Source organism: Agelaius phoeniceus, chromosome Z (genome assembly GCF_051311805.1).
Source record: "Agelaius phoeniceus isolate bAgePho1 chromosome Z, bAgePho1.hap1, whole genome shotgun sequence".
Taxonomy (NCBI): domain Eukaryota; kingdom Metazoa; phylum Chordata; class Aves; order Passeriformes; family Icteridae; genus Agelaius; species Agelaius phoeniceus.
The window spans coordinates 4,706,023-4,724,204 of record NC_135303.1 but is presented as its reverse complement, the minus strand read 5'-3'; the positions used below and the strand labels follow the sequence as shown (position 1 = coordinate 4,724,204).

The following is an 18,182-nucleotide window of genomic DNA, read 5'->3' as shown; positions in this document are numbered from 1 at the left end:
TTCAACTGTTGGTTGAAAAACCAACAGTTGTTTGGTTGGTTTTGGGGGGTTTTTTGTGGTTTTTTTCGCCTCACCCATGGCTTTTTCTTCCCGTGGCTACATGGTGGAACATCAACCAGATAAACGAGCAAAGGCTTAATTTCTTTAATTTAAAACCAAAGATCTTCTACTGTGGCTTCCAACCACCACGGCGGTGGGACACCACCTGTGCTGGGAAGACAGGAAGGAGCTGAAATCGCCCTGAAATCGCCCTGAAATCCCCCTGAAATCGCCCTGAAATCCCGGAGCGGGGCTGCCGAGGGCTCCGGAGCCCCGGGACATCCCCCGGCACCCCGAGAGGAGCCAACCATCCCCATCTCCCTTAATGGGACACTTAACCCGCCGAGCTAATTAACACCAGGGGGCTGTCAGCCAGATTAACCCCTTTACTGCCGGGGCTCTCCAGGAGGGTCCCCCCCGCTCTCCCACCAGCCTCGCAGGGTCCTGCACCCCCCGGGCTCGCCCCTCTCCTCTCGTTAGCCACAGATCCCCCTTCCTGAGCGAAACCAGCGCTCCGAGGGGCTCGGGGTGGCTCCCCCTTTGCTTTTTCCCCGCTTCTTGAGAGCCCAGCGTGCCCACCTCGCTCGGAGCGCCCCTGGGGACGGCAGCAAGCCCGCGGGAGGAAGTTATGGACCACGGGAGCCCCGGGGAGCATCTCCCCGCCCCGAGCCCCCCGCGCTGCCCCCGGTTCCTCCGGGGGTCCCCCCGGGGCTCGGGGGGCTCCTCCGGGACCGGCGAGCGAGGGATTCCCCCCTCCCCCGCCTCCCAAAGAGCGGGGGGATAGGGCGGGAAAACACTTCCAGAGTATCTCCATGAAGATCCAGTTTCTTTCTTTCTGGTCAGAAGCAACGTGTTTTGTGGTTGTGGGTTGGTCTTTGTCGCTCGCTTTTAATTTATTTTAATTTTTTCTCTTTTTTTTTTAATTTGTTTAGGTTTGTTTTTGGTGGGGTGTTTTTCTCTTTTTTTTTTCCCCGTTTGTTTTTGTTTGTTTGTTTGTTTGCCTGGGTTTTAAATTTAAAACGCTGAGAGACAAAGAGGTGAATTATCTGTCTCGGCGTTGATGGTACGTCAAGGATTGCAAAGCCCAGGCGCTCTGTTCCTGCGATGAGGATGATTTATAGAAAATTGCAGGCAGAACACATGCACATTCTGGCAGCCGTAAAGACAGTCCCTCCCTTTTCCTTAATGTTCTTTTATCAGCTTCTTAGGAGGTGTCCGCTCCGTTTGTCTGCATGAAACCAGGAGTCTTAGTAGGAATCCTCAGTTTTGGTGGGTTTTTTCCCCCTTTTCCTTAAGAAGAATTCTCTAAATCCAACAGTGCTCCTTCTGCCCAGATATTATCCTTCCTCCCATTCCTCACAGCACTTGTTTGGGGTGGAGGGGGGGGAGCGGAAAGAGGGGAGAGGAGGAGGAGGAGGAGGAGGGAGAAGATCTTTCTCCTGTTTAGTCATTAACTTGCACGGCTCAAAGAAAAGGAAGATTTAATGGGAGAGATCCTGCATGTGTGCTTTGTCCTCACGGCATTCTTGCGGATGGGAAGATCGGAGGATGCATGGGTTTAATATTTGACCACCACCTGGGCGACCGATTTTCGTTCATTTTTATTTTATTTCATTGCTGTGCTCAGTGCTCCTGCGCTTGGTCTTCAGCTGAGCTGAGAGAGACACAGTGAAGTTCTAACACGCCTGACTTCTCAACAGAGTCAGTAAAACCCAAAAAAATTTCCAGGAGATCACCTCAGGTTCACCACTCACGTTGCTAACTTTCCTCGGGAGCAGGGGAGCATCTCCCCCCTCCATCCGAACCGGAGCTCCGTGGTTCTAGTCCCTCTCCCAGCCATGCAAAGCTGCAGAGCTGGAGAAACCCCACTGATGTTCCAACACCCAGCCATGCCCTTGCGCTCAAATTGATTTTGCCTCACTCCCCGCGTATTGATTTACTGAGTCTGCACGTAAAACCCTAATTCCTCCCGCCCCTCCACCCCCATCCCCCTTTCCCTCGCCAGACATAACCCCAGAAAGAATCTGACCTGGTGCTGTGCGAGGGGAGGGGGGGGCTCGGTTTTGAGCTGAGGTGGGGGTGCCGAGCAAAAAAAGAAGTAGCTCAGGACAATGCTTAATAGAAACGAGACTAAATAAAAATGCAGGCTACAGCCGCTTTGTCTTTGTCTGCTTGCCTTCATCACCCAGATACCTTTCTTTGTGAGCCTTGATCGTTAGTTTCCACGGTTTTAAATAATCAGTCACAAAAGAGGCAGACAACTAGGTGTTGGGAGGCATAAAAGTTGTTTTAAGTGGAATTATTTATTTTATTTTGCGGGCGGAAAAAAAAAACAACAAAAAACAACGTTTCACCAACGTAGAAGTGATTTTGGTGATAGTAGTGCAAGCTCTCTTTTCTCCCAAACGCTTGTGAGAAATAAAAAACCTGGAGATGACTGTCTTTATTTCCAGGAGTAGACTTCAAAATACGTGCCAGAAATGGACAATTCGAGTGTCCTTTCTCCACATCAAATGCGAGCTGGAAGGGGGATTAAAAACCAACCACGTGGTAGATCTGGTTTTATACTTTGCAACCTCCAGCTCCATTTATGTTCTTTACCCTGCTCAGGGAAGATTAGCCTCTAGATGGATGTGTCTGAGGGATCACCTCGGGGGCAGATCTGCATGCAGAAACCGGTTTTTGTCATGGCTGGAAGAGAGCTATGACCCAGCAGAGCGCTCCATCCCAGCGGCTCCCCCAGCATCGCAGGAGCTGCTGAGCGCTCCTGCACTGCAAGCTTTGTGAAGGCAACAGCTTGGGAAGGGGAAGATCTTCAGATCTTTCCCCCTTCTTCTCCTCCTCCCTGGCCTGTGAGTGATTCAGTGTCCCAAACCTTAACTTTTTGTTACCACCTTCCTCCTCTTAATCTCCTTCATCTTCAACACCTCCTCCTCTATCACTACCATCTTCTCCTCCATCTGTCTGCCTGCTGGATCTCTCTCGCTTGCTTGCTTTCCCCCCTCCTCTTCCACCTCCCTCCTCTTTCTTCTTGCCTTTTCCTCCTCTCTTTTCTTCTCTCTTCTTTCTCTTTTTCCTCCTCTTCCCCTACACGTTGTTGTTGTTGTTAGAAAGGATTCTTGCACCCCCTGGTGCTCTTGCGTTTTGTGTGGTAGGAGAGGAGATTGTCTTCTTTCTCTCTCTCCCTCTGGTTGCTCATTATTCAGAGAGAGACACAGAGGGTGAGAGAGAGAGAGAGAGAGAGACGGATATCTCAGGTCATCTGCAGCTGCAGCAAACCAGTGAAGGAGAGAGAGAGAGAGGGAGAGGGAGAGGGAGAGAGGGGGGGAAAAGCAGGGAAAGATGGCGATCCTCCATTGCTGAGACCTGGCAAGGAGCACATGAGACTCACAAAACAACTTCCACAACAATAACAAGAAGAGCTAGGCAGAGAGGAAGAGGAGAGGAGAGGAGGCAGCAGCAAGAGCAGCAGTGCCGGGACGCTCCTGTAAGTTCTTGCAATTAAAACCCATCTCTGGTTTGGCATTGGAGAGATCATCTCTCGTTTGTGTTGTGTGCGTGTGTGTGTGGTGTGTGTGTGTGTGTCTCTCTCTCTGTTGTGTGTGCGTGTGTTATTTTGTTTGGTCTTTTACGTCTGTCTTTCTTTCCACCACCTTCCTCTGAAATCCATTCATTCGGTCAACGGAGGAAGGAGGAAGAAAGAAAGGAAGGAAAAAAAAAAAAAAGAGAGAGAGAAGAGAGGGGAGCGAGAGCGGGGTGTTTTGTTTGAGAGAGAAGTCTCTTGCATGGAGGAGGAGAAGAGGAGGAGGTGCTGGTGGTGGTGGTGGTGGTGGTGGGAGGAGGAGGAAGGCGGTTAATTAATTTTTTGTTGTTGCATTACGGGGGGGGTGGTGGGGGGAGAGGTGGGGGGAAATATGGGGAGATAAGTGAGATACCAGCCGAGCTTTCGGGGTGGGGGGTGCCTGAGAGGATATGTGTGTGTGTGCGAGGTCTGGATGGTGCTGTGCGTGTGGACTTGGATCAGAGACGGGAGACACACGGAGGAGAGAAAAGCTCCGTGCTGGCACGACCCAGGCAATCGGGTGACCTCTTTCTTCCTTCCTTCCTTTCTTCCCTTCTTTCTCTCTCTCTTTCCTTCTTGCTTTCTTTCTTTCTTTCTTTCTTCCTTTCTCCCAGCCACTCTTCCCCCTCCTCCTCCTCTTTCCTCCTGGTCCCCTCTTCTCGCTGCCCTCCTCACCCCGGCGGTGGTGCCCCCTCCGCGGCTCTCCTGGAGTTGGGATGCGGGGGTCCCCGGCGGCTGGAGCCGGGGCTGGGGGGCTGCTGGTGCCCGCAGGAGGTGGCTTGGAGGAGAGGACAGCGTTCAGCTGGAGAGCAGGAGCCATTACACACGCTTGTGCTCTCCTTTGAGAGAAAGGAGAGCGAGAAGGGAAGAAAGGAAGGGGAAGGAGCCCACTTCTACTCGCTCAGTTCCCCGATGTCCCTACCTTTAAACCAGGCAAGGGAGAAGGCGCTTTCTCCCCTTTGCCCCTTTCTCAACCCACCCGGAGCAGGTTTCTCCCTATCTCTCCCCCTCTTTCCCTTTCTTTATCTCCCTGTCCTCCATTTGCAAGCTGTCTGCTTTGGTTCCAGTCCAGGCTCCACAACACAAAGCTTCTCCTCGCTCTCGCACACATGCACACACACAGTCCACAGGCTCTTTATGTCTTCTGGAGAAACCTTCTCCTTCCTTCTCCCCCCTCTCCGTGCCCCCCGGCTCCCCTCAGCACTGTGGTTTCTATTCTCCTCACACAGAGAATCCTCCTGGAGCTTCATGTGGTTGTGATCTGATAGGATTCCTCCCTTCCCTTTCCCCTTCACCTCCCTCTCTTTTTTTTTTTTTTTTTTTTTTTTTTTGGGTGGGGGGGAGAAAAAGGCAAAAAGTTTCATTTGTTTCTCTGGTGTTTGGAATGGGAGAGACCTCCCAAGTTTTTTGAGTGCTTTCTTGCTCCTGCTTTGTGTGTGCGTCTGTGGGGGTCTGTTTGTCTCATGAAGGCTGCTTGCATGTCTAAGAGGAAGTGACTAGTTTGGCAGAGAGCTGTGATCTGAGTCAGGTAAGCCATGTCATGTTCTCTAGCTCCACCAGAAAATGGAGGAGAGAGAGAGAGAGAGAGAGAGTAGACAAAGCTGAGATGGGAAGTGCTCCTAACATTGTGGATGTCTCTCCATGTTTCGAGGCTTTGCTGGGCAGAGGAGCTGGCTTAATCATGATTTTTTCCCCCTAAGGTTTTCCCCTTCAGATTTTTTCAATGCACAACATTGTGATGGGTCTTCTCTCGCTGTCTTCATGCTATCAGGAAATGAGGATTGGAGGAAATTGCTCAGATTCTCCTTCACACAGAGAAACACATCCTCAGGCTTTTTTTCTCTGATGCTCTCATGCGGAGGTCACCTTTCTAGATATTTTTCCTTGGTTAAAGACCACAGGATTTTGGAGGTTGATCAGTTGGCCAAGTAAATAGTGTATATAAGCATATATTTTTAGATTTCTGAAAGCATTTGGAGGTAAGTGCGTGCAGCTTGAGGCTGCTCAGGTTCTTCCAGAGGGTATCATGAAATGTCTCTTTTTTTCCTAGGTGATGATGCCTAATTTTTGGGATTTTTAACATCTCATTTTCAAGAGCATTCCATCTTTTGGATGTGTTTTAAATTAAGATGGAATATTTCTCCCCACTCACTAGGTTGCATTAAAGTGATACTGGCAAGCTTTTAGTAGGTTCCTCAGAGCATCATAACATACATAATTTCTCTTGGAAAAAGCAAAACAGTTTTCACAGCTGTCTTTTTGGTGTCATAAAATACTGTTTTTTCCTGAAAACTTACAGCAACATTCTTACTGTGATTTTAATGTCATTATGGAAACCTGAGATCTTTAAAGCGAGATAGCAGTTGAGCAGGAATCCGTGTGCTTTGTTTTTAACCCACCTTTTAATCTGAAGCAATTTTGAGTAGACCCAAAGCAGGCCTCGGATCTTTTCCCACCCACTGAAATATGCACAGTAGATGCAATTCCTCAAAAAGTTCAAAATCCATCCTGAAATGCAGGAGAGGGACACTGGGGTGGGGTGCTGCTGAGCTTGAAGGCACAGCTCCATGGAAAGGTGTCAGTGATGTCCATACATTGATTATTCTAAGGTGTTTAAGGACAAATATGGGAAGATGTTAAGTGGTAGGATGGGCGACCAGTGAATCTGAATCAGAACACCCTCCCAGATGTGCAAAAAACCAGAAGGATTTGAGGATTGCAGTGACGGGGTGATGAACTCGAGATCCGTCTTAGAGGTTAAAAATCAATGCCCTTGTTTTATTTTTGCTGTGGAAGAAATGTTTTAATGTGCAATCTAATATACCTCGGAAGGATATTGCTTTATCAACTGTGCATTTCTTAAGTTCTGGTTGCTGATGTGTCACCCAAATTACTGAGGTTCTCTGGTTGTCTCCATCTTTCAGAAGAAGGCCATGGAACATACCATTTCAGAGGTATGTTTAATCTTATATTTTGACAAAAATAGAGGCTAACTGCTTTTGGTTTTGGGGTTTTGTTTGTTTGTTTGTTTGTTTTTAGTGCTGTTGTGGTGTTTTGGGTTTCTTCCCTCCCCCCCCCCCCCCCCCCGAGGTGATATTTTTTGATGTATTTTTTCAGACCTCTGCACAGGTCTAAGTCAGCCATTGAAGAAAAATTGAAAAGATTTCCCACTGACCTTTGCTCATTTGGGTCGGATCCCAAATATCCATCCCCTACATGGACTGTATGCAGAGTGCTCATGGTTCAGAGCTGTGAATTCTCCTCTGGCTTCTGGGGAGGTCAGCCCAGTGCTGGCAGTGCCCTGCAGACACACTGCCCTTGAGCGTGGCATGTGCAATCCAAGAACGGCTCTGAGATTTAAGATCAGGATCTTTTTGGGAGGGCCTCTTAACGCCCTAGAAAACCAAACAACGTGTCAGTAGTCGTAATGGGGTTTTTTTGGTTGTTTTTTTTTTTGGGGGGGGGGTTTTTTCCCTGGGTTTCCTCACTATGAGATTGAAACCTCTTCAGAGAATTGTACTCTTGTTAATGGTGCTTCTTGCTGTGGTTCCAGGCAGACTGAAGTTCACCTTGCTGTTAAAATTCTAGCTGAAGAACTTTGATTTAAAAAAAAAAAAAAATCCCAAAACAACACAAAGCAGTTCTACCCACCAAAAAAAAAAAAAAAAATCCCAAACAAACAAAATCCCCAAAACCCATTGGTTTTTAAAGAAGCTCCAGAAAGATGATCTTAATTCATGCCATGGTGGTGACATGAATGTTTCTCCTAATCAGGTGTAAATTTCTTCATTCAGACACTGGCTTTCAATTGCTTTTGGTTTGGAGCACACAGAATCTTTTATTGGTCCAGTCTCTAATAGAAAGAGTAAGCATTGGTAGCTTATTCTCCAGTATTTAAATATGCTTTCCTTAATCACTTTTCTCACACCTACTAGACATAGCCTATGAACCACTGCTTTAAAAATATTTAAAGGATTATTTGATTTCCTTTTACATTTTCACTAGCTTCACACCAGGTTATGTTGTTGAGAAACTTGATATGTCATGTTTAGAATTTCCTTTCATAATTAAAAATATTATTTTTTTTGCAAATACAATAATGTGTATGCTTGGAGTGTGAAGAATATGAGTACATAATGGGGTGCTGGAAAGGGAAAGCAGGGCAACTGCAAGTGGAAATGGAAAATAATGTGATCATCCAGTGACCTTTATAAGAAAATTCATTAGCATTGTGCACTTTGACTTAAAAGAGGAATTGACTTTTATGAAGACCGATAAAAGGATGATTAAAAAGAGAGTTGACAAGTAGATGACTATTGTTCAACATAGATGTCTGGACATCTGGCAGATGTTCCTCTGGGCCCCAAGGAATGGGCAAGTTTAATTTTAGCCTTAAAAAGGAAATGGGAAGAACTTAAGTCTTATAATAGTACAACTTGCAGTTTGAGGAAGATTACTTCAGAAGAGCTCAAAAGATGTCTCTTGAAATCTGGAACTCCCAGAAACCCAGTGTGAATTAGCATTTCCTATTGGGTTTTCCCATTATTCCAAACAACATGTGTGGAGTTACAATATAAATTGAGATTACCTCAGTTTACTGAAACACTTTCCCTGCGTGGTGTTGTGGATAATTTCCCTAAACGGGCAGAACAACACTGCTTTGAAGTAAGAAACTCCATAAAAAGGGCTTGAAAGTGTGAAACTGGTGAATAGCTGTGTACTACTCATTAACTAATATTGTCCCATGATGAAGCTTCACCAGGCAAACTTAGGGACAAATGCAGAAGTCCCCAGTGAAATAGGGATTGGAAGAAGCTGCTGATGGAGGAATGGGGTCCTGTTTTCCACAGATCAGGAAAGGTCTACAAAGGCCAAGATGTCTGTATTATTTTGTTTCCTTACATTTTGCTACACTTCCAATCTATTGTGGAAGAAAAATAATGGAAATACTCCTTTAGCATTGTGTATTTCTCTTATTTTGACTCTTAACAGATACTTTTCTACCTTGAAGTAGAAGATTATATATTTTATGGACTTGTTCTGGATGAACATGGTCTGCTACCAGTGCCACAGCTGTGTGATTGGCTTAACTTGCATGCTTGATCCAAGCTGTGTTCAAGTATGAACTTCCAATTGCTGGCTTCAGCAGAGATGTTGAACTTCATCAGCCCAAATGCCTGCTTGCTTTTCCATCAGTTGGGTACTAAACAATCAAGAAATCTCTGGGCCCACAGGAGGTGAGCAGGAGGTCTGCTGAGAATTAATTGAGGAGAGAATGAGAAATTCCATCTCCACTCTTCAGAGAGTGAGAATAATTTTTGAGGGGGGAGGGTGGGGAAATAAAAGGAGCGTGATGAGAGTGAAGGTTGCTTAAACATCAGCTAAGTTCTCAGAGAGAGGAACTCAAAAATTGTTTAATCAAGAGGTGCTTGGAGGAGAAGGTGGCGTGATGCAAGTCCTCAGCTGCTGGCAGAGACACAGTTAACACTGTACACGGTTGAACTTCAGCATGGCACTTCTCCAAATGAGTTGACTGTTGAAAATAAAATGTTCCAGAAGAACTGGGAGAACAGGAAAGAAGTTAAAATAGCATGGTTTGTATGCCAGTGCTGAAAGAAGAAAAGGGGGGAGGAAGGGAGATAGATCGACTTATGATAATTATCTTGTTGGTTGTAGCAAAAATGAAAGGAAAAAAAAAAAAGGTCTTTAGTAGAAGTTTCCAAACTTAATGGACCAGGTTTAATAGATGTGGTCTTTATTTGCATCCTGAGTTTTGGAAGTGTTCTTCTGCTTTCAGCTTGTGTTTGGGAAGTTCAACACATAGGTAAATAGAAAGTTGTGTGAGTTCTCTTGCTTTTGGGTTCTGTTCCGTTTTGTTCTTTCAACGTTAAAAACAATACCAAAGATCTAAAAAGTCTGCCCCTCATCTCTTGAGCTTTATTAAGCTGTGCCAGAGGTTGCAGCACAAACACGTCTCTGAAGGGATTTGAGGAAGAGCAGAGAGTTTGAGGTAGGGAAAGGGGAGCCGTTGTGTTTGGTGTCTAACAGTTGAACACAATCTTAAATACAATGTAATTTTTTTTTCCCCTCTGGGCTCTTTTCACCTGTCTGGGAGTTGAAGGTCTTGGTGCAGTTGGTTTGGTCAGCTTGAGGCAACAAATGTTACTGCAGTAACTCAAAATCTCCCTGCCTAATCACTACTTGAAGGAACATTTCCTTGAGCAGCGTTTGGCAAAGAGCTTTCCCACATGGTTGGTTTTGACTGCTTTGTAGCCATTTTTGAGATACACTTGCTATCAGAAGATAACTCCCAGACCTGGCAGCAGTGCTATACATTGTACTTTAGCTTGATCAAAAGTCTCATCGTTTTCGGCTGGTTTTTGTGGTCTGTAATTATAATTATGGACCTCCACAGCTGCTGTCTAGGGAGAATACAGTGGGGTTTTGGCTTGGGCTAAAAGCACCTTCTTAGGTAGAAGATGTTAAGATCCATCAGGAGAGGCAATTAATTAAGTTGAGTTTAGCAGGTAATTGAAAGAAGATGGAAACAGGAGACCTCAGGATGTTCAGGAGTTGTTCTTGAGTGGAGTCAAAGGCAGTCTCTTAAAGAATACTTGTTTAATAGTGTCAGCATAGAGAGCTGTAGGCGCAGCATCAATGTCATGAGTGATTAGGAAGGACTTATTTAGAGCTTATTAGGGTAGCAATCATTGCAAGGCCAGTGTGTGTTGAGGACAAATAATTCTGGGAAAGCACTTGTATCACTGGGTTACTTCTGTTAGTTTTGAACCAGTTAAATTAAGGATTCAGTTCTTGACGTGTGTCACTTGTTACTTCCTGGTGGAAAATAAGACCTTCTAATTGGGATTATGTGTGAAGAAGCTAAGTGCTTGCATTATGTGACAGTGTTTTTCCTTCTCCTTCCAGTTCCAGGAATATGCAATTAATAACTTGAAGTCATTTAGATAATGGGTGCTCAGCAGCCCGGGATGTTGTATTTGCAGCACTTGTTACAGATGCAGGCTTTGTGCTGACCTGAAGATTAGGAAGTGGGATGTTCATCAGAATGGCATTACAGTTGCTATTAAAAAGGTCTGGAAGGGGGCCTGAGAACCCCAGCTGCTGTCATGGTGTGGAGGAAGTCAGGCCTTCAAAGGATACAAGGATTAGAGCGTCAGGAAAAGTAAATGGTAGCATCAGCACAAGTAGAAAATAGGCAGAGCTGTTCAGCAAACAGAAAAAAAGTAGGCTAAGGCATGCCATAATTATGTGCAGTGGAAACTTGCTGCTAATGGAGCAGTGGCATGGGGTAGAGAGGCAGGAGAACGATTTTTCAAGACAAAACAAAGCAGACATTGCAGAGAACGATATAGGAGGACTGAGGATTCAGTGTGCTCGTGATAATGTGAAAGAGAAGACTTTGTTTTGAAAGATGCTAAAAATGGAATCTTCTGATGCACATGTGGTCAGTGTTTCCGTGGCCTCGTAGGACAATGGGGGCTTCTTTTGCATTGCTGGGATGAGCAAACCCTTCCCTTCCGCCTGCAGCCCTTGGGTTCAAGCAGTGGCTTGAGATGGTATCTGGGTGGCTGTGGAAAGAAGGCATCACAGGATATTCCTTTTGGGAAGAAGATGGGTCATCCTGGGCTGGACTGTTGTCATGCAAATGCTTCAAAACACAATGGCCACTTCTCACAGGGGCCAGGCAGGCACATTCCTCCCACACGGCTGTCCCCAGACCCCTCCAAAGAAAAGGGCAGAATGGGAGGGAATGTAACACTTGGAACCTGTGCTCCAGCAAGCACACAGCATTTCCTTGAATTTCTCTTAATTTTTCTCTTTAATTTCTTAAATTTTCTCCCCCTGCTTGTCAAATAAACAGCAAAGATAAGGGAGAGACTACTTGTGCTGGAAGATTTTGGTCCATCGTGATGGTGATGTGGAGGGTGGTGCATTTACCTTCTAATGACTGAGTTGCTGGAGAATTTGATTGAGTGTGTAGCTGGGAGAGGGATCATTAATAAAGGCCGTGCTGCGGTCCAAAAGTCAGAATTCAGCTGGCTGATGATGCTTTAAAATGGTTGGGGTTTTATTTGTTGGGTTTTTTTTGTTTGTTTGTTTTTGTGGTTTTTTTTTTGTTTGTGTTTTTTTGTTTTAGTTTGGGTTTTTTGTAGGTTTTTTTTGTCTGTTTGTTTTCTTAGGGGTTTGTTTTTGTTTTTGTTTTTGTTTTTTTTTTTCATTTCTGCCTCCCTCTTATTGCTACTAAATGGACAGCTAAAATAGATCCTAGGTCAGAAATTCAGAGGGATTGGTGAAGGCGGTTTATGTCAGTGGTGATTGTTTAACAACTTCTTTGTCATTTCCTTTTTTTCCTGTTCTAATTTTTGATTTTCACGGTTTTATTAAAGTGAAAACTGCAGTCTGGGCTAAACTTGGAATAGCTTGAGGAGTGCTGGTCTTGAGGGGGATGCAGTGAGTCAAGGATGAGTACTCATCTCTAGTTGAGCAAACTGCTGCTGAAGAGAACTTAAGAGGCCCATGGATATTTATTTATTTTAACTCAGGCTTGGATTCTTCAGTCATAGTCAGACCCAGCTGGATTTGTGGGCATGTGGCTCTTTGTTAAGGGTATTTGGGTCTCTCTGACCAAAAAGAAAGGAGACCAAAGAATGCTGTCCAGTCCTTGAAATATTGCTCTTTTCTTTTTTCTTAATTCTTTCAACCGTCTATCCCTCTACCCAGTAAAATAGGCATAATTAGGATTTAACATGGATGTTGGAAATTACCACCCTGGTGCTGGATTCTGCTGCTGTGTGTGTTAAAACAAACCAAGATAAGGAAAGAAAGAGCCTCCTTTTGTGAGTGGTTCTGGTGTGTGAGACTGGAGCAGAGCCGGCCTTCTCTGGGCGAGCACTTGAGAGATGAGATGTGGTTACCTGCCACCTTGCCTTTGTGTCCCTGCTGTCATTCTGACTGAGCCTGTCTTCCCAAGTGTGTTGTTGCTTGCGGTGAGTATGGATGAATGTATTTATACATGCACAGAACCCACTTAGTTGGTGATGCAGCAGAGTTTGGAAGGCAGTGGCCAACGGAGTCGTCTTCTTGTTTTCCTCTGTCTTGTGAGACAAGTGGTGCCCTGAAGACAAATAAATAAATAAATAAAACGTCAATGTGAACGAATTTGGAATTATTTCTCTCTGTATTTGATTGGAAGCTCTGATTTTGCATTCCAGTTTTGTCTACAGCTGGGTGGCTCGGGCTGCAGGATGTGGGACCTCCGAAGCCTTGCTTCCATCGTGCTCGGCTAAATAGCTTGACAAATGTAAAAAAATGTAACAAATGGCTGATGGAAAATCGAGAGCAGCCAGACAGCTCTCAGCCTGGTTAATTAGCTCCTTGACTGCTGAATTGTTCCTGCCCCGTCATATGGCTGTGGCTTGCAGCCCTGCGAGAAAGGGTTTGGCTTCCTGGCCAGGAGCGTGCATCCCAAAAGTTGAATTAATGTAACTTGAAGTCAGTGTGGACAGGTTCCTTTTGGTCTAAATGACCTTTTATCTTTGCTGGGGGTGGGCAGTGGGGAGAAAGCATATCGGCTTTCAGCTGTGTCAGGTCATGCAGAGGCCAAGTTCTCTTGTCTGTGATCAAGCATATGGTGTGAAACAGCCCAGTGTGCAACAGCACCGGGGCAGAGGAGCACTCCAGCAGCCCTTCTGTAGGTAAATGTGACCCAGGGCCACGTCCTGCCATGCAGGATGGGTGTGTTTAACCCTTCAGTGGCTCCTGGTGTGTTTCCATCCTGGTAGGTTGGGAAGGAAGGTGTCGTCGCTCAAGCGCGCGCGGGTTTCTCCTGCCAGAGCACCCGTGCTTGTGTGAGACCTGAAATCTCTGGCTCCAAGGGCTTCACTGTATTACTCACTGGGGCTGCTGAGAGAGTGACTCAGTGTGTTTGGGTCTTTGTGTGAAAAAATGTGTAAACCTGAATTATTTTTAAAGTGATCAGATTGCAGAGGTGATAAAAAACCTACAGTGAACTTTCCATTCCACCTCCTCTACCAGTGTTCTGCTCTCCTTCCACCGTGGGTCAGGGGGGAAGACACAGATTTTCAGTGTGTTGTTCTCCCAAGGAACCACATGAAAAAACCCTGCTGAGGCTGTAGTGTAGTCAGAAAATGTCTTTCAGACAGTCAGAAGTTGCTTGGCAAGATGTCAGGCAGGTTGACCAAAGGTTGCATGAGTTGTGCTCCTGCAAAATGAACACGGAATGCTCGTTGCCCTCCATGGTTCTCCGGTGCTTCCACAGGTTCTCCAGTTGGTGTACAGGATTATAGTTTGCTTGCTGGTATTCTGGTCTTATCTCTGAAGATATTTATTTTAAGAATTCATGTCTACATAGGTTTGTTAATACTGTACTGTAATATCAGATGGGCTGCTGAGACCTCAAGGGGGTGAGGAATCTATTTTTAGTGTGTTTGAAGGGTAGATGATGTTTCAGGTTGTGGAATGACTTTCTAGGGGGCCTGTCACCATATACTGAAGTTTTGTATGTCATGGCAGTGGAGGCCAGTCATATGATGATGAGTTAGTAACTTAAATGGGACATTAAAAAAAAAATCCTGCTCTTTGGGGAAATTTTAAAGATAGATGGAGCTAAAATGTCACACCGCCTGTTCTCATGCTTTTTTCCTTGATGTGCTGAAGACACCTAATCCTCTTTACAGGTGAATTAAGCAGTCTGCTTATGAGCTGAAGGCAATACCTGCTGATCTGTTGACATCCAGATTGGAGGGTTATTCATGTCTCAGTAAGACTTTTAGTAATGGATGACCACAAGAACATTTTAGCTGCCCAGGTGGTGTGAAGAAGACGGTCTGTGATCTCCTTCCACATCAGAAGTCAGTCACATGTAGGAAGTTGGATAGTAGCAGTGCCATCCTCTTTGAGCGTGTTTGACACCCCGGCCTGCAGAGGTTTGGAGCTTTAGGTTGAAAAGATCCAGCCTCAGACAAATGCATGTGTGCAGCAATCTGAGCAGTGAACCCAGTTGCGCCTTTGAAGCACTGCACTGTGGTGGCAGCCACGGAGAACAGATTTTAATGATTTATTGTAGTTAGATTTTATGTGGCTTTGCCTCCTATTTCCTTTGGAAGACAGCAAAGCTGCAACTTTTTACAGGATTCCTCTTACATTCCTGGGATTTTGTTTAGTGTGCAGGCATGTGCGCTTTATTTATTTATTTTGTAACTGCTCACTGCCACTGCTAGGAATGTTAACAAAGGCTTTTTAGTAGGTCAGACCTCACCACTGTTGCATTTTCATAGTTTCCATAGTGCATTTGGTAGATAATAGATGGTGGGGAGGTAAAGCCCTTTATGCTCTGAGAGCTCATTCATGTGAACAGTTGCTGTGCCCTGATTCTGAATTTTCACTGCAGCTACTTGTGTGAGTAAACATTGAAGATCAGAACCTTAGCTGCACGGAGTAATTCTTGTGGAGCTTTTCAGGGAGGCGTTTTGAAAATTACATCCTGAATTGAGGATGCCCTTAACTTTCAACAGCTTCCACCTACATACATGAGATGCTCATTTGTGGTTGCATGTGAGGGCATGGCTGTAGCAGATTTGCAGGATTCAGCGGAAGCATATGCATTAGATAATTCTTTCACTTTCGTTCGTGTGCTCCTTCTTTCGTTCTCACTCTTTGTATTTTGACAGCAGGAGCATGTATGTTATAAATACTCAGCTTTGACTTCAATTAGTGCTGGCATGTCCCTGAAGTACTGTTTCATGTGACTTTGCAGATGTTCTGCTGAGAACATCCCTGTTGCTGTGTTGTCTGTGGATGATGCTCACGTGTTCTGGAGCCTCATCACTAACTGTGGTGGTTTTGGAAGCTGTTTCTCCTCCTCAATTTTCCTCTTAATTAAGGGATTGGCTTGAATAGATACTAGTATAGTAATGGCTTGTTGAAGACAAATGTTTTGGATCAGGAAAAATGCAACCTGGGTCCTTTTACAATGGCAGAAGTGTGTACCTTTGTGTGTGTGTACATAATACGAGTTCCTATCCATGTGGTTCATGCTGCTGTGGTGCTTCATCTGGCAGATCATTTAAATATTTACTCCAAAAGAGCTTGTTCTCTGTTGGTGTGAAGCAGCATTTCCAGTTATTTTTAGGTCATTTTCATTTTAGCAACCCTGTTGGAGATAAACCAGATATGAGGGCTCCAGACCGTCCCTGCCTTTTGGTAGAGATTAATAAAATAAAACTTAATGGTTTGATCCCAAGGGGGAGAGAACAGGCCATCTGGTTAACAGAAGGTTAGGCAAAGCAGTGCAGCACTGAGTGCCATAAACCAACCCAGAATATCTGGTAGTGTGTCCAGTGGCTGTGTGTGTGAAGCTGAAATGGTGCTCTGGGATCTGCAGAGCCAGCAGTTCTGTTACCACTGCTGTGACGCAGGAGATAATTCTGTTGGGCAAGCATCAGCATGGGGGTGGATCTACAGCACAGGATGTGTAATGTCAACATGAAGCATGGGAGCTGGCAGTAAGAAGGAAAGCAGCCATTTCATGCCAGTGCAGGAAGCCCAGATAGATTTTTTTTTTTCCTTCCCCCCCTCTGCATCTTGTCCTTTTGTGCTGCTTTCATACTTCGTATTAAACAATTACCTTCTCTGCTTTGTCACCTGAAAACTTCAGCCCAGTAGGGTTCCATTTCTTCCTCTCATCCTGAACCTGTGGGATTTTTTTTTTCTTGTTTTTGTTTTGTTTTGTTGGCTTTGTTTTTATTTTGTTTTGTTTTGGATGCATATTTCTTTTTTAAAAAACCCACACGAAGCAAATAGCAATGAAGTGGGCTCCAAAAGCACGTCTGATGGGTTGTAAAAGGGGCTGGGGGGAAGCTGAAGGGCTGTGCAGTTCTGGAGAAAGAGAAGAGCTCAGTCATGTGCAAGTCCTGAGCTTCAGATGAAGCTCCACTGTAGATCCTGTTGGCTTTGCTGCAGACACAGTTCGTTCAAAAGCTGTAACCATTTGAGAACATTGAACTGCAGCTGGGAAATGCAGAAGGTATGAAATGCTGGGATACTGTGTAGACCTTGAAACTCTGAAATTACTAAGAAGCTGTAGAAAGCTATGGTAACTCTTCTTGCTTTCTTTTTCTGGGTTGTTTTTTGTTGGTTTGTTTTTTATTTTTTTTCAAGAGCCAAATATTGTTACTACTCTAAATCTGGAGAACAAAGATTTCTAAATAAGTTTTCTAGGCATTCAGTGGACTTTGAAAATTTGGTGGTATGGCTTCTGTCAGCTCAGTCACACATTTGGCCAACTGGTTTTGGGTTTTTTCCCCACCCATAACATTTGGAGATATCTTCCTGTAGCTTCAGGGAAACTCTGGGATACCAAAGCTTGCTCCTTGATGAGCACAGCAGAGCTGAGCTTCATAATCAGAGCTCTCATGGTTTCCATTGCCTGCTCAGCAGGACCTTCAGACAATGTATTACAGATCCCCTTGAATGAATCCTTGTCCTGGATGCCGTTCTGTGGCAGCCCTGCAAAAGCATGACTTTCTTCATGTGTTCCTAAGAGCTGGAGTGGGAGTAGTCAACCCACAGGTATGTTTTCCCAGTTGCAGTTTGGTGATGGGAGGAGGGGATGCATATAAAACATGGCTTGTGTGTGAAGACTGTTTGTTCTGTTCTGCAGTAGCTCCATCCTTAAAACTGCTCCACTGGCCCCGTTCGGGTTTTTTGATTGGAGCCGTGGGACTCTGGCACTTCTGCATAGGGCACATGCAAATAAATGGCACTGAGGAGTTACATGGGACTGGAACATCATCTCTCAGGGCAGAGCTCCTTCTTGGTCCCATAGATATGCCATGGTGTGGCTGTTTCCATCATCAGAAGTATTAAGGATGCAGGCGAATCAAAATATTTTTTTTTAAAAATAAAGTATGGGCACCCCGTTCTGTCCACCAATGTAATTTCCACTGCAGGTTGTATTTTGTAGTGGCTGGTAATTTTGTGCTTTTCCTGGTGGTGTTGGAACAGTTTTCAGAGCACGCTGGAGGAATGTTCATCAGAAGTGAACAAATGAACAATGCCACCAGAGATTTGCCTGCACGTTTTCTCATAGACCATCTCTGCACTGCGAAGAAAATGCATTGTCCTTGACTTTTTTCCTACTGAAAAAGGTGCTACTTGCTGAAGATAGTTTATTATAAATAACTACTAAGATGATAATCTCACCACAGCATGCTTGGCAGTCTTCCACTGAGTTAGCCTGTTTCAGCAAGGAGCTGTCGCTTAAGATACAAAGCAATCTGCAGGGACATATGATCACACACACTGACTGTTTTCTCAGTCATCATGGATGCCTTATCGTTTCCTGTGCCTGTAATTAGGAGCTGGAATTATTATCTGGTGAACCAGCAGGATCCACCTCCAGAAAGATGGACCTGAGTTCCCACCTCACAAACATTTTGGTTGCAGAGAAGCTCTCAGCTGTGGAGGCTCTAGCAGATGAATGTCTGTCAAACATGGGCTTTTTTTGCCTTTTATTTTTGTCACAAGGATGGACGTGAAC

General features: G+C 45.0%; 1 protein-coding gene across 6 annotated transcripts in view; it reads left to right on the top strand.

Annotated features, from left to right (window-relative positions):
- Nucleotides 1-2,999: 2,999 nt before the first annotated feature.
- Nucleotides 3,000-18,182, top strand: part of ZNF462 (zinc finger protein 462) — a 90,685-nt gene continuing 75,502 nt past the window's right edge. Inside the window, exon 1 of one of the 6 annotated variants that reach the window (XM_077172369.1) lies at nucleotides 3,000-3,526. The gene's annotated coding sequence lies outside the window, so the exon portion shown is untranslated. Of the gene's footprint in view, nucleotides 3,527-3,989; nucleotides 4,122-7,077; nucleotides 8,839-18,182 lie in introns of those variants that run through there. The other 5 variants (XM_077172366.1, XM_077172370.1, XM_054653406.2 and 2 more) reach the window with 5 other exon arrangements.